Source organism: Plecotus auritus (genome assembly GCF_963455305.1).
Source record: "Plecotus auritus genome assembly, chromosome: 1".
NCBI lineage: Eukaryota > Metazoa > Chordata > Mammalia > Chiroptera > Vespertilionidae > Plecotus > Plecotus auritus.
The window spans coordinates 66882890-66899858 of NC_137770.1; the positions used below are offsets into that span (position 1 = coordinate 66882890).

General features: G+C 37.4%; 1 protein-coding gene across 2 annotated transcripts in view; it reads right to left on the reverse strand.

Annotated features, from left to right (window-relative positions):
* Positions 1–16969, reverse strand: part of SEMA6D (semaphorin 6D) — a 606507-nt gene that overhangs the window by 588706 nt on the left and 832 nt on the right. The gene's annotated exons all lie outside the window — the stretch shown is intronic.

The following is a 16969-nucleotide window of genomic DNA, read 5'->3' on the forward strand; positions in this document are numbered from 1 at the left end:
GCCCCCTCACCCGTTACCCCCAACTGCCCCCCCTGCCGGCCTGGTCGCCCCACACAGCCTGCTGTTCAGTCCTTTGGTCGTCCCTTGGGCTGGCCCTGGGTGGCTGGGGGGCTGAGGGGACTGGGGAACTCTGGAGGCAGGCATGCGGAGCGGCCGAACCTGCCTGGGGGAGGGCTCAGCCGTGCCACGCGCCTGCTGCCCCGGTGGGCCTGAGGGGACTGGGTGCCACCATCTTGTGGCTGTGGGCGTTGCCATCTTTGAGGGCATGGCAGTCAATTAGCATATTCCCTCCTTATTGGCTGTGGGTGCCGCCATCTTTGTGAGCGTGTGGTGGTCAATTAGCATATTCCCTCTTTATTAGATAGGATATTACCTATACATACATATTTACTTTATTAAAATAATTTTATATATATGGTACTTTATATTTCATTATTTTCACTTATATGGTATCATAAACATAATTTGATGTTTCTACATAATGACTATTTTAGTGTCTTCATAATAGTAAACTGTGTCTACTGGATTGTATTCAGGGGAAAAAAAGGGAAAGAAAAAAACACAGATAAACATGTTAGGCAGACATCCCTGTGATAAAATAAGTGCTCAAATATGACAATTCACAAATCCACACCTTAACTAAGTGTCTTAGAGTGGTCATTATTAAATAGTCACCAATTCCAGAATGATTAGCTAAATTGGATTTCATTACGAAGATATGACCTCAATCTTATTATAAGCAATAACCTCTGGCCCCTCTTGGCTCATTAATGATCCCTCAAACATATGAACTGTCTTCTGAGAGAGAATATAATTCTATGGTTCACAGTGAAGTGCCAAGTCTCCATGCATAGTGCATTTGGAAGATGTAGCACCACAGTGGGTTAAATTTTGCACTGAATTTGGCCTTACTGCTCATGAATATCTTAAGATGATCATTCCTGAACCACAGGCAAAATTAAAAAATGCTGACAACTAAATTGAAAGTTCCTTACAAATCACCTTGAAAGAACATTTATAGAAATTGAAGTTTTATAACAATTTGTCCCTTACCTCTCTTACGTCTCATCAAGTTACCATGATACTTTGGCGAGTATCATGCTACTCTCTTAAGTCAAAAGGGACATTAATTACTATTAATGTCTGTCGCTAGTACTGGACTCTATTACCAAATTATTTTGTATTATTTACTCCACAAATACTTTATTTTTAAAAAAATTACATTTTGTGCAAAAATATTGATACATACAGTATGACACTAACTTATATTTTAACAATAAAATTAAATAAGCAAGTGGAAATATGTTAATTCTTATAATATCCACAACACAATGAGATTCATTTAATAAGTCTTAAAATGTACAACGTATTTTACTTTTGGTAGTGAAAGGTGTCATCAAGTAAGTGTGTTCAAATAGGTAGATCCAGAATATGTTGAAGATACTAGGGTCCAGATTCTTTTTGTAAAAAAAAACTATATATTCAGGCATCTAATTACATAAACATTTCTCACTATGCTTTCGTTGAAACGAGAGGGCCAATTTTGTTGGAGGAAATTGTGTCTGTGATGTATTTTATATGCAGCAGATAGAACATACCTCTTAGAACTTCTTTGGTTACAGAATTTCCTGCAGTTTGGTAAAATTTATTTCTCTTATTGGTGTAATGCTATTAGAAGTTCTGCCATCCTCCAAACCACCTACTTTAGGAATCGATCCTGTCACAGTACTGGTGAGCTTGAATAATTTTTATATCATTAAAACAGTCTTTCTTGCCCTAACCGGTTTGGCTCAGTGGATAGAGCGTCGGCCTGCGGACTCAAGGGTCCCAGGTTCGATTCCGGTCAAGGGCACATACCTTGATTGCGGGCACATACCCAGTAGGGAGTGTGCAGGAGGCAGCTGATCGATGTTTCTCTCCCATCGATATTTCTAACTCTCTATCCCTCTCCCTTCCTCTCTGTAAAAAATCAATAAAATATATTTTAAAAGAAAACAGTCTTTCTTGTGTGAATCTTAATAGATAATCAAAAGAAAATAGAAAAATCAGGGTCACAGGAAAGATTATTAATTTGTCTTTAATGTTTACTACATTTTAAATTTTTCCTTTGGCTTGAAAGTATTATCACTCTATTTCTTTGATAAATTAGTGCCTATGAATTTCGTAAATAAGCTTGGTTACAACAGACCCTTTCAGACATATGGTGGAAATTTCTGTAATACATGCCATTCATCCTTAATGGTTTTTATTTTCAAATTCTCTTTGTAGAGTGCAGTGTTAGTTCATTTTATTTCATGAATCACTGTGTAGTATTGTTCTCTGCAAACAAAGAAGCCTAATGTAGAAACAAATTATTTAGAAGTAAATTAAAAGGCTGGAACATTCCAAAATGCAAATCACACAAGCTTTCCACTAGATGAGGAAGACAAAAGATTTATCTTAGTTCTACAGAGTCAGAAACCACCTTGAGTGCAGCGCACACATTGACTCTTCATATCCTTCCTCCCTTCTTCCTCTCCCTTTAAACATGCTCAGAGACACCACGCACACTGTGAAAGAAGGGATCATTACGTCATCACATGGCTCTGGTAATTTTCTTCAAAAAAATTAAAAAATATATTTTGTTAGGCATAGAAACCAGGAAACTTAGGGCATCATTTTAAATAAACTTTAGGAGATATATATTTTTATACTTATAAATGTGTTAACATGATGTTCATAGGGAAGTTTAAAAAAAAAAACAACTGCCTTGCATTTGTAACTCAGCCTCAAAATGCCAGCACAAGTGAAATGACATAATTACTGGGTTGAAAGTTTTAATGATTTTAATCCAGAAATTTTCAATGGTTAGAATAGTACATAATTAATTTTTGTTATTTTAACCACTACTAGAATAAAATAGTTAACAACAGTTAATAATGACTGTGATGCTAAGGATTATAAATTAAAAAGAGCATTCTGAATTTACTCCAGACCTATTTTATGTTTTTTGCTAAACATTTTGTTCCCAATAAATACCTAAATTTTATAAAATGTAATATCACAGCCAGGGAAGGACTGCCAACTCCCCCACAAATAAGTACCACTTACATTTGCTTGGTCAGTTGGTTGTACTTTGTTTCTTGGTCCTTTATAGTCTTACAACACTTATCATTTAGGAGCTTCAGAGAGACACAAAAATATATGGCCACATAGCTGCCCTCCCTCCTGTCACCACACGCATTTGTTATCCTTAGCTATGAACAGTTTATAATAATATTGATGCCAACAGAACTGGAATTAAAATTTTGGCAGTAGGACTACTCTACTGCCTATGTGGATAACCGGAAGTAATATTCAGAATATTCAACTAATGTGTATGGCATGGCATGAACCAATCAGAATGCATGCCAATTCAAGAAGAACCACCAGAATAGACACTAATGTAAACAAATGATGTAAGCATGCCGTTGCAGCCCTGCTAAATATAAGCCCTGTGGATAACTACTGAGATTTGACTGTATCAGTTAGTCTTTAAAAGAACCTGCTGATGACCCTCATTGGTGTCTACAGGTACGGCCATTTCTCCTAGTCCCTAAGACTCCATCTGTGGAAAGCAGATCTCATTCAAACCTCAGGTTTCCACTAGTCTGCTGGCTACACCGTCATCTCTCACTTCCCTCACTGGGATATGTCTTTTGAATCCCTCTTTGGAAGTTCATCTGTCAAGCTGACTGCCATCACCACTGCTCTACTCTTGCCCATGTTATATGAGGGCTCCTCCTAGAATCTTATGGTTTCCCTTAAAAATCCTAAATTCTGGGAAGCACATCACTGGCATTCCTACTGAATCCTACTCTTTCTGTTCTTGAACGCATAAAAGTAAGGTCAGGATCTTAACCCACCACCTGGTTCCCTAATTCCATAACCATTTTTTTCCTGCCACAATTCCTTAAGGCCAAAGGAATTGGCTTTCATTCCCTCCTCTCAACTTTAGTTGGCTCTACCCCCTGGAATGCACTAAACCCTCTCATCTATTCCACCAGTCTTGATTTGCTGAGAGCTAATGGATTTAGAAAATCCCTTTTCTTCAACAATACCTGACTTTCAAGAGCATTATTGTGCTCCTTTTCTTAAAAGAAGTCAAGAAGTTAAACTGAAATGCAAAGTTGATCAGTGAGCCCTCTGTTTAAAGTAGTACCAACTCTGTCCTTTTCTAGGGCAAAAGTCTCTTGGCTCTGCAAGGAAATTATTTAGACATATCCAAAAATTGTTCCTTTATTGACAAAAAATTGTAATCTGTTTTTGAAAAATTAGAAAAAATATAGAAGTTATAAATGATAATAGCGCACTATATTGTGTTTATATATAAAGCAGCATGATAATTAAAGGCAGCATGGAAATAAAGATCTCTACATCAAGTGATAAAATCAAGACATTTTTGATAAATTGACTAGAGCAGGCAAATAAATAGAAATTGGTAGGCTGGGAAAAAACCCTTTAGTGAGTCACGGATCATTAAGCAGGATTTTAGGCTATGCTGGGATTCTTTCTCTACTAGTCTTATTGTTGTTGGAGTTAAATCAGAGGCTATAAATAAACTATTGTGGACCTATCTCAATTAATTTCCCATCCTCATCCCTTACTTTTAATCCCTAGCCTAGGTCTTCATCACAAATATACTATTGCAACTTCAAACTCTGGGATAAATTTTTAACAAAGTAAAGGAAGATAGACTAGCACTCTGTATAACACCTGAAATCTGATTTTTTTAAAACAATTTGAGAGCCCATTCTAATTGTTCTTCTGATTTTCTACTCTATTCTAAGATTTTAAAGAGTCCAATTTTACTGCCTGCTAAACTTAAAAATGTCCACACATGGAGACCAGTTAAGTTTGGCTCACTAAACAACTAGAAGATACCCCCTACACAGAATACAACTTTAAGTCATTGTGGGCTACCACGGGAGAATCTTCTGGGATGAGAGTCAAATCTCAGTTTTAGAGGAACAACAATTATTCTCAAAAGTACCAAAGTGATATAAAAAGAATTCGCTGAAGAACTTACAAACCACTGCCTACAAGCAACCACCAGAGGCATGTAAATTCAAACTACAAAAAGGCAGAGGTTCAGATTTCCCATTTAGTTGCATAGACAAAAGTTTTCTGAATCTGTAAGTCATTTCCCCCACAACAGTGCTAAGATCCACTAGTATATCCTATTCATCACACTGTTTCCCACTGTTTAGAATCTGGCATTATTCCCAGTTACTAAAAACTTCATGAAAAGTAGTCATACAAACCCAATCCGACAGGCTTAAAATCTTTTGTTGGTTGTCTTCTATAATTGCTATTACATGTATATTTAGAATAAAAGACACTGTACCCTGATGTTGCTCATTCTAACATGTTTCCCATTCTCTTGAACTGTGTGCAACTTTAGAAATTTCCAATCATCTTACTTTTAAATACCTCAGCTTACTATGTAAAAGGGCTTACCGCTTATTTAAATAAAGACATTATACATAGCTCTGCCTGCACTCTCAAAATACTCAATCAGCACAAGCTACCTTCCAGAGGATTTGCTTTAAGTCAGGTGGAAAGGAATATTATCTCAGAATCAAAGAAGGAAAAAAGAATATGGAATGCATAGCAAACCAAACATCTAAAAAACATTAAAACAATTTCCTCGTATCTTGAGAGTGCTGGTGGTAGTCCCCTCCCCACACCCGACACCCCCCACCTTAAAATATTTTGCCAAAGATTGCATTCTGAGCACAACAAAAAGGGGTCCAGGATGTCTTTGAAAGGATATGTTCAAAATGTTACAGCCACTTTTATCAGACAGAGGCTCAGGAAGACTCTCTGCAGCCTCCAAAATACTGCAGGCTCAATTACCCTCGGGGTACAGTGAGCGGCAGCACCATTAATCATTCCCAGGGCATTAAATGCCCTGAAAACAGTTCTGAGTCTGCAGCTTAAGGACTGTCAAAGAACTGAGCTGGTCTCTGACAGCTGGGCCATGCTGCCACCTGGAGGTCAGCAGAAGACACAGCTCCTGGGATGCCAGTCTTTCCCTCCACTTCTAGAGGAGCTACAAGGTTGGGCTGTGTTAAATATCCCCTCCTTCTTGGACACTTAACCCTGTTCTTCCTCTGTTCATCGCTCATTGTTCAGTTGGTAGTGGAGCAAGTGAGGCCAATAGCAGTAGGTGAAGGCGGACCGTCCAAAGGTCCCTTGCCTTCCATGTTTTCCTCATCCATATCTTCACATACTGTGTAGCCCTATCTTTGGGTACACCTTTTCTCTAGTTCACCCATCCAGTTATTCAACATTAGAGGTCTCATGTTCTGTTCTAGAGATAGGACACTGTATCCACCCTCAAAGTGCTTCAACCCCAGGTGACGAGGGACAGAAGAAAACAGAGGGTCATGGCATGTTCATACTGGGTGAACACCAGATATTGTGGGACACAGGAGAAGTACTTGAATTTGTCAGGTGAAGGGCATTAGGAAGTCTCCAGTGGGAGGGACTCTTTGGAGACATAAAGGAAGACCAACGGTGTGCTTTTGAAATCTGATGAGTGTATGGTCAAATCATAGCTACAAATACAAATCATATAACTTCCCTAATTTTCATTTTCCTCACCTGAAAATTTTTTTTAGGAATGACACCTATTTTATAATGTTATCATAGAGGATACAAATTATATGTATTAAGGACCTGGAACAATGTATTAACTCAACACCAGAGAGTAATTTTGTTTTAATTATAACTGTTCTGGCAGAGCAAGCTAGACTTACCTGGGCAGAAAAGAAGGGCATGGAAGAGACAACACACACCAAGGAGGATGGGTGCGAAAACACTGTATTGAGGGATTTTCAAGGAGCCTGTTATCGTTGGAAACATATCTGTTTTACTCATATTTTCATGTTTCTGTAGGTCTGTCTTTCCTCCATTATCTTACCCTGTGTTTTTTTTTTCTCTCCACTGCCCCCACTCAACAAAGGAAAAAGTAAAAATTCCACTTTAGTTTTCAGCTAGTTCACAATGAAAATATTTATTTGGTGGAAAAATAGGGACTTAGAAAGAATTCTGTTTTCATCAAATTTTCTTTGGACAACTTAGTAGAGAACTTGGTGGGTAATATGTTCTAATAAAATTCTAGTCTGTCCCTACAGAATGCATTGGTGAGTTTGAGTGAGCTGTAGTGACACCTCCTGGCAAAAGAAAGGGAACATCATTTCATATAAAACTTTCCAGGCCTCTACAATTTTATGATCAAAAGCAATACATGAAAACATCTTTTCCCGAACTGTGTTACTATCTAAAAACAACCTAAAGATATCCACACTCACATGTACAACACATACTCTGGTTTGACTAACTTCCATTTTAAAAACCAGCTGAATCAAAGAAAGAAAACAGTTGTGGTTGCTTTTTTTTCCCCCCAAGGCATCAAATAATCAATTTGACTTTTTAAAAAGTCTTTAATCCACATATTTTGACATTGTGACAGAGTCTTATTCAACATTCTCTGAAGCCAGAAGTAAAATGCAATTGAAGTTACTTTATAAAGTATTTTTAACCTGGTTCTTTGTGAAACACTGGTATGATATTTCATCTTGAAGGCTGAACTTCAACACTCCAATACCTCACCCCAAACCAACCCATCATCCCCCAAACTGAAGTTTCCACTTAGGCCATCCCTGACCTGAAGCATGTGCAGGTGTATAGTCCACCAATGCACTCGTCACTCCCCTGCACCCTCTCAAACTCTCTACCTCTTCAAAATGCACGTGTGTTCTGCCAAGCATTTTTAAAGTCCTCTGGACCTTGAAATGTAGTACCCATCAAGTTCTCTACTAAGAAATGCAACTCCCTGATTATAATGGTTAGACTCTCAACCAGCCAGCTAGCCAGCCAGACAATATTTATTTATTCATTTGCCTAGTACTACATGCCAGACCTTGCTAGTTATTGGGGGAAATAAATGTAACCATGACAGGCATTATGCTTACTTCACAGAATTTAAATTCTAGTGGTCAAATACAGGGAAAACAGTCAACAAACAAAACATTCAAATAGTAATAAGGTCAGTTAAGAGAAAAATAAGGTGTGGAGAGTGAACAATGAATAGTAGGAATTGTCCTCTAGATGAGTAAAAGTCAGGGAAGGGCTCTTAGAGGCGGTGGCAGCAGCTGAGACGTGAAAGACAAGTTTTCCATGCAGAGGGAATAGCAGGTGCAAAAGCCCTGTGACAGAATGAACTGGGTGTATTCCAGGAAATAGTAAGGAAGCAGAAAGTGACTAGAGCTGAAGTTGATGCAGCAGATCATAAGGATTTAATTCAAGGTGCAATGAGAAGTCCTTGGATGATTTGAAATAAGTAAAGGTACAATCTAACTTAGGTCTTGACAAATAACTAATACATAATAGTGCTTACTTTGTGCCAATCATGTGTTTAATCATCCTACTAACCTTATATAAGATAGGTATGAATATCCTCAATTTTACTGATGGGGAAAGGGAAGTAAAGAGAAGTCAAGTAACTTGCCACCAGTCTCACAGGTAGCAAGTGGCCATGCTGGGATTCATACCTAGGCAGCCCATGCATGGAGTCCATGCTTCAAACACTATGCAATACTGACTTTCAGATCCTCAGTTCTGCAAGAGCAAGAGTGGGGAAAACCTGCTGGGTGCTAAGGTGCTGATCCAGACTAGAAATTACAGTGTCCTACTGCAGACAAGCAGCAGTGGAGATGGTGGAAATTCAATAGATTTGTGATATATTTTAGCCATTAATTCTATGGGTTTTGATGGCTTGGCTGTGGCAGGCCAGGAGAATGCCTGGTGGGGGGCAAACATTTCAATGACAGTGGCAGCACACTACAGAGATGACTTTCACTATTGTGTTTATTCAGGAGACATTTTCTATGTCTTTAGGCCCCTCTCATAAAAAGGTTCTCTCTACTAAGCTGAGTGTATTTTCAAAGGATTTACCATATATAACAATTTTCATCTCACTGTCCAACAAGACAACTTTCTCGCATGGTTCACTTTTTTTTCTGGTCTTTTCTATGTACATACACAATGTTGTATCATATGCTATGTACAGTTTTGAGTTTTTTCTTTTTATATTACATCATCTATTTTTACCTTGTCAATAATTTTAAAAAATACTTTTAAATGATGCTTGCTGTATTTTATTGTTTGTTCTTTCTATCTCTGGGCAGGTATATCCTTTCTAATTTTTCACTATTCTAAGTAACATACTTTACATAAATCTTTGACTTCAACACTCATTATTTCCCCATGCTAAACAACTAAACATGGAAGTTCAAGGTCTAAAGAAATAGTTTTATGCACTGATAAATTACATGTACATATTTCTACATCATATTCCACTAAAATGTAATAGGTTGAAATATCAGGAAGTGAATAAAAAAGGCAGTAGGTGTCTATGAAAATTTTTTTTCTGATTGCTTCACTTATATCAGTGAATAGGAAGTGAGGCTGTCATTTGAGGGTGTAAATAGAGATGTTGAGTGTTTAAGGAGAGGAGGAAGTATGATACAGTCTTCAGGAGAGTGAGTAGAGTAGGCAGTCGAGTAAGATTACTTGATAACCTCAAGAACCTATTTAAGATTAATGAATATGAAAAGAAGCTATAGTTGTATATTTTTCCGTAGGTGTGTTCAGCTAATGTTCAGCTGTGTGGGTGCAGGCGTGGAGTATAAGACAGTTAGTTGGGTGTTGGAGCCCCTCATTCGAGCGTCAATTGCTGGGGTTCTTTTTCCCAGCCTTACAAAGGGTTCAGCATTCTGGAGAAAGGGGCTGCGCGTAGATGATTAAGAAGGAGTCCGTGGACGAAATATATTTTTGAAAGGCATTGGGGGTCAGAGGAGCTTCCAGCTGAAGGAGCTAGAACGCTCTACCTTGACCAAGGACCCTTGCTTTTATTCAACACAACCTGTCCTAAGGCAAGGTGGAAATATACACTTCAAAGGGTACAGTATCAAAGGATATACAGAAACATTGTCAGTTTTAGGAATAGCCTACAACTGTTCAGGTGTTTGGCCAACAGGAGGCAATAAAATGCCCTGAGCTGTCTGGCAGCTAACAATCATCCTATTCAGGTTTGGGGGAATGCTTTGTAGCCGTTTCCAACAGGTAAACTACATATGTGGCTCACCCTTATTGAGCCTCCCAAGCTTCACCAACCTTTTGGTAAAACTCTTGTTAATTATTACATGCTGGAATTGGTTCTCGGCAGTTGGGTTTAATCAAGATTAAATTTCCAAATCTTGATCTCTACACTGCTCTGCTGGACTTAGGTCTAATGTATGGTTCTTCTTCCCTGGACCCTCTGGATCTTCCATGTGTGCCTCACTTCTCTCATTTTTTCCAGCAGCTCTATGGCAGAGACCCCTATCTATTGCTTCTTCACCTCTAGACTTCTACTTGTCCTTTTTCCTTCAAATCTCCCATGAAACTTTCCCAGTCCACTACCTCCCCATTGTCATAGCTCCCCAAATATCCCATAATGATCTGTATCATTTCATTCACCACATTTATTCAGTATTTCTGTCCCCATCTGATTCTAAATTCCTTCAAGGCAGGGATCATTTTTGTTGTTTGCTTTCTTTTTTATCTCAGTATCTAGTGCATTCAGTATTGATTTAAAAGTGAGTTTTTTCTAATTAACAGATAAATTTCCTAATAAACCTTCACCAGCAAGAAATCAAGTTGCCTTGATTGTACCCATATCCTACCATGCACTACTAATGAAGACATTTATCAATAAAAAGTGATAGACCTAAGAACAAAATTTTCAACTACTAATCAAAAGTGTAGAAATAAGAAGTATTCATTGTCTCAGGTGATTTGGATCCACATTTAGTTTATCTCTTTAGCTTTATAATGACAGTAGTAATTATAACGAACACTATATTTGTATAGAATTCTTTAGATTTTTATAAACATTTCCATGTTTACAATATGACTGTAAAACACACACATATACACAAACCCCTCCCCCCCCACACACACACTCTTCCAAAAAATGTCAAGTTTAAATCCAACTATGCGGATTCCTTCAAAGAGACAGTGACTTTTAATTAAATTTTTAAGAAAGGACAGACATTTCACCAATATGGTCGGGAAAGTAGAACATTACAGGCTATGTGCAGCATAAGGGAAATGTCTAAAGGCAAATAAATTGTAAAGTTCTCTAATAAGTTGTATCTTTGTGGGTGAAATTTATAGCTTATGTATCTTTGCCTCATGAGATCATGTACAAAATCCATACTGAACATAAAAATGCGAAGAATAAAGGAAGGGCTTACTTTTTCATGATCGTTCTACCTTTAGGCAGACACAGACATGGAATAAAGAAAGGAAGGCACAAGCTTTAACCTAATAACCTAGCCTGGGAACTGCAGATATATTATAATTCTCTCACTGCAATCTTCATACACAAAAGGTGATGGAAAATAGAGATAAAAGAAACTCAATTGCCATTAGAAAATCAAATAGGATTTCCACTTAGATCTTTAGAGGCAGCTATTTTTAAAAAATTAATTCACTTGATAACTGTTCAAGTTTCTTCCTCGCTTTTTCTGTGTGAACATTTCTCCTATATGCTCTGGACAGAAATGGATGTTACCAAATCTTCGAGTTTAAGTTCACAGCCCCAAAGAGTTAGACATACCTGAACAAGCTGGTAAGGGATACTTAACTGGTCTCCAATCTCTTAGGAATAATTTGAAGACAAATTATCTGCCCAAATATTATTAATTATATATATATTTAGCACCTTAGGTATCTTATTTCTAAGAGGTTTTAGAGATCAAAAGGGCTGTGAAAAAAAGTGAAGAGAATCAAAGCTAAAACATCAGTTTGAATTGAGCTGCACAATGAGAAGTTACTCCAGCACGTTGTTGCTATGTAATCTATAAATAACCCCCTGAGGTTCACTTGCCAATTAGGAGTCATCACATGGCATGCACCTTAGATGTCAGCAGTTAATTTGCATGTCAGTGAAACATTAACTTGATGAAAATTTTAAAGCTTTATGCACAATTTATACCATCATTGGAGGCAAAGTAAGTATAATAAAATACACACATTTTCATTATATCCAATGTGCTTTTTAAAAGGCCAAGTTTAAATGGTCAGTATTTATCATTGTCTGAAAGTTTGTTTCAGTTTAGGACAACAGTACGTTTAACATTAACTGCAATGGAGATACCTGGGGAAAAATATGTGGGAGACAGAGAAGATGAGAATCAGCTTTCTACCCAGATTTTAAGTCTAATTCATAGTTTGTGGCCTTAGCCATAAACACGTCACCCTGGGTCAATAATTTAGTTCAATTTTTTCTCAGGTTTTCACTCTTTTCCCCCTCTTTTTTTTTTTTATTACAGTCAAAATGAACAGTTTTATGGGTGGTCCCTTCTTAAAGCTTAAAAGCGTTGTTGATTCAAGTACAAAGGGAAACAACCACCGGGCACTTAAACTTAACCATTGTATTTAAGTACAGCACTTAGAACAAATAGTGTATTTACATAGCCCGAAATTTCATGAGCTGCCATCCCTGTAGGGCTTAGTTTGCCATCAGAATTGCTGCTACTGTCAATCAGGTCCACCCCAGGGCTGATGGAAGAGCAAGCAACAAAGTCAATGAAAGACATAGAAGGAAAGAGAAAAAGAGAAGGGAAGAGAAAGAGAAAAAGAGGGGAGAGATATCTGGAAGTCTCCAGTACCACAGAATCACAATGATGTTTCCAACATTTGTTTTCATCCTCAGACTATTTGGAGTTTACTACACCCAGAGGGTATATATCTAATGAAATTATATGGTTACTTTGTTGTACCAGTTGGTACTATTAATAGTGTTTTTCTAGAAAGTGTAAGTTGATCGTCATTAGCAATAAGGTCTGAGTTTTCAATTTAATGCAACAGATGTGTGTAAATATGTGGACTCACTTATTAGCTAAATTCGTATGTGCTTTATTACTTCTCTATCCAGCTAGAATATAAGTATCTTTAGATCAGAAATCATGCCTTAGTTTGCCTAACATCCCCTCAGCATTTATAGTATTACTCAATAATATTTGCAGACTTGATTGTATTTCTAATCACTCATTCATATGAACTTTGATGGTTTGTCTCCTTCCACAATAAAAAAAAATACATTTTGACAGAGAAAGTAAGTAGAATAAGATAAGGTCATTGAGAACAATAACAGGCATATGCATTTCATGGAGAATTATATGATCAATAAATTAGATCTTGGATTGACTCCAAGCTTTCTAATGGCCAAGCAAAACAAAATGTAATCAGTTAAAAAATTCACATTAACCCTGAGATTAAAAATGCTAATTTATAACATGTATATCAAAAGTATACACAATGATTAATTTGCTTAGTCTCATATATTTATTTCACATTTGCTTACATTTTTATTTAGTCATGTTAGTTTTCTTTTTCAAGAAAACCCAAATGACTATTGGTTACTAAAAATAAGACCTAATTAAATATTACTTCTTCATATTAGGTTATGGGAAGAAAAAGTAAATTTACCATTTACATGCATTAATTTAAATGCACTTAACCAATTTGTTTCTGGTTGCATTTGGTTATGAAAGTTTAGTGTCAACCTTTATCTTCCTCAGTAAATTTAATAATCACTAAACTTATGGAAGAAACTGAATTTATTAAATAAAATGTTTCTAAAATGAACATGGAAGTTTTAACTTTTACATAAATAGAACAGCATTCCCTCCCTTCCCAGTCAGGCATCTACTCCCACCACTGGCAAAAAAGGAAGAAAATTAAGAAAACAGTGGGTAGTTTGCATTACTTAGTATGAAGAAAAGTGAATGGAATTAAGGTCACCATTCAAATATAACAAAGCAAAGGCACTATGATACACTCTTACTTTGCCTTATGCTATGTGAAGTTAGTGCCTGAATTACTCAAATGTATATTATGCGCTACATAGCTAGGACTTTTAAAGGTCAAAGAAGTATTCCTGGATGAATTTTATTCAGTGAAACCTACCTTTCTTTTCCTGTGTGAAGCCCTGACTCTTTCCAGGTTTAATAAAAATTATTCTCTCTCTCTCTCTCTCTCTCTCTCTCTCTCTCTCTCTCTCTCTCCCCATCCCACCCCCCCCCCACACACACACACACACTAATTCCTACATGTTTTCAACAGCAAATCCCCTAACAGGACATGCTGAAAATATTTACACATAAATGTATGACACGAAGAAAAAAAGATTCAGAGCCAATAAGAGTATTAATTTAAAAGGCAATTAATTTTGAAGAAGAAAAGGGGATGAATATAAACTGAGCAAGAGCCTGAATGATAGTATAAAGTACAAATAATTCTCTATTTGGGGGTCCTGAGAAATTTCAGCAAGTGGTTCTGGAGTAATGAATGTTTGTAATTCATTAGCTACTATTTTAAAATGCAAAGCACACCATGACATCAATGATGTTCTTTTTCATCTCAACAAATAGGCTAGTACAATTAAAGCACTTGCAAAAAGACACTGTATTTAAATATTGATTTTGATGAGATTTCAATGTTTAATAACAATAATTTAATAAAATTTTATAATTCCATAGAAAGAAGAAAATGTGTTATGAGGTTGGTTCTAAATACACGTCTTTGTATACACCAACCTTTTATGGTTATTGAGTAATAGCTAGCATTTCTATCCTGAAATTTTCTTTTCCTCTGAATCATTCAGTAAGGTTTTATTGTATCTTTAAGAAAACAATCACTATTTACTTCTAAAAAAAATAGTTTTCCCACTAGAGAAAATAATAGCATTTTAAAGTGCTTGATATTCTTTTCTTACTTTCCATCTTCCTTCAGCTCCTAGACAACAAAACAATGGTTCTTTCTTCATGTGGAACAGTAAACTCAATAAACACAAATGGCTAGGGGGCCTCACAGCAGTGAAATTATGACTTTAGAAGGACTTTTTTTTCTGTGTGAAGAAACAAGTTTAAAAGGACCTTTTTCAACACAGTTTAAAGTCATACATATTTCAATGATATAATTAAATTGGCAACACTAAAACATTACTGACTGATAAAGGAGACCAAAATAATTAAGTTCTATTCTTTGTACAATCAAGATTTAGTGCAGCGATCAATCTGGACAAGAATTTGGAGTCTGGAGACTGCAGAAGACGAAGAAGCAACTAGCTAAAATTGGTCATGTGGGAAGGTGGTTAAATGAGTATACAGTTTATACATAGCTGTGGGTACTTTCCATGTCTTAATCTTCATTGGAACCTGGTTGATTCATTGCTCATGTGGCCCCATACTAAGTTGAACATGGTATGCAAGTAGACACACAAAGAACAGTTTTAAAAGATAATCCTACGCATTCAATGAGCACTATTGATATTGAAAATATAAAATATAATAGGCTGACAATATAAAAGGTTTTTGTTCAAAGCCGAATAACAAGAGGCACAAATACTGTGATGAAAAGCATTAAAGATATCAACATTAAAGTGACAAAGGAGAGAGAGAGAAAGCACTATGTACTTTACATTTGTGTATTTGTGGAATTGTGAGTATGGTTTGGTTGCCTACTCAGGTTTCCATTTTTATTTCTCTTCTACCTAACTCCCTCTCTCCACCTTAGAATAAATCTCACAGCTTTCCATTCTCTAAACAATACTCCTACTGCATGGCTTTTCCCCGTGGAATCAGACTGTGGTCAGAGAGAGGTTTTCATATTATTTCTCCTGGGGGCTGGAACTCCGGGCTTCAGCAGACTGATGCACTTAGCAAGTCCACCAGGGAAGTCAAAGTAATCTTTAACCAGGGCAGTAGAGTGTATTAGTAACTACTGGGATTTACAACCATATATATAAAATGGAAATACAAATATATGTATACACATATGTATGTGTGTGTGTATATATATATATATACCATATATATATATATATATATATATATATATATATATTTCACAATTTTAAAATCCCTCATGTCAAATGCTTATTCTGATTATTACCCATGCACCTTAGAAAAAGAAGGAATGTCCTCCTCAGGGAAACGCACCCTCCTTTATAGTGGGCTAAGGAACCATGAACATGATATCATTGTCATTTATGGAAATGGGGGGGGGGTGGTACTCAAATAAGAGTGTCCTAATCCTCCAACGAAATGAGCATGCACTAGTTGTGTTTTGACGTCTCCAACTAGGGACAACAGGCTCCCTTTGACTCCTGTGCACATGTCTGCCTCCATGAATGTTAGGTAGCAATGTGGCTAGGGCGGGGAGCAATGGATGTCTATGCTAGCGCTTGGCAGTTTGTAGAGTAGAAATTGCACTTTGTTTTCAAAAAGGGATTCTTCTCCAGCAACCATGCAAGTCGACTGGCTGGAGGCACAAATGGAATAAACACGCATTCCAAAAAAGTGGGGGGTGGGGCTAAAAAAAACACCCCAAACAACTAAAACCCACATCCAGGAACCTTTAAGAGAAACAGGTGCTAACAAGAGAAAGCAACCAGTTGACAATAACACTTAAAACTCGATCTTCGTTACCCTGAAGGCAATTTCAATGGGGGGAAATACCGCGCCCTGTTTCTGAGGGCTTCATTCACGGGGCTGTCTCCGTGCATCAGAGTCAGAATTAAGTTTCACACTCAGGAGCGGTTTTCGCTGTCGACTACTACTGCCCTTCAAGCCCTGAGAAGTCCGTTTCCAAACTGGGTGAGCCCCTTCCTCCTGACGCTCTGGGCCATCACTCCTCCAAGTCGTCACTTGATCTATGGCTCCTGAGCGGTGTCTGTGAGGCTCTGCCGGGCCCCAAGAACAGTCACCGCGAACAATGAGCCAGACAAGGGACCCACCCATCGAAAGCCTGCCGCCGGCCGCGCGCAAGCCTGCTGCGCGGGACGCTCGGGCTCCTGGGCTCCCGGTCCTTTCCCCTCCAGAACCAAGGA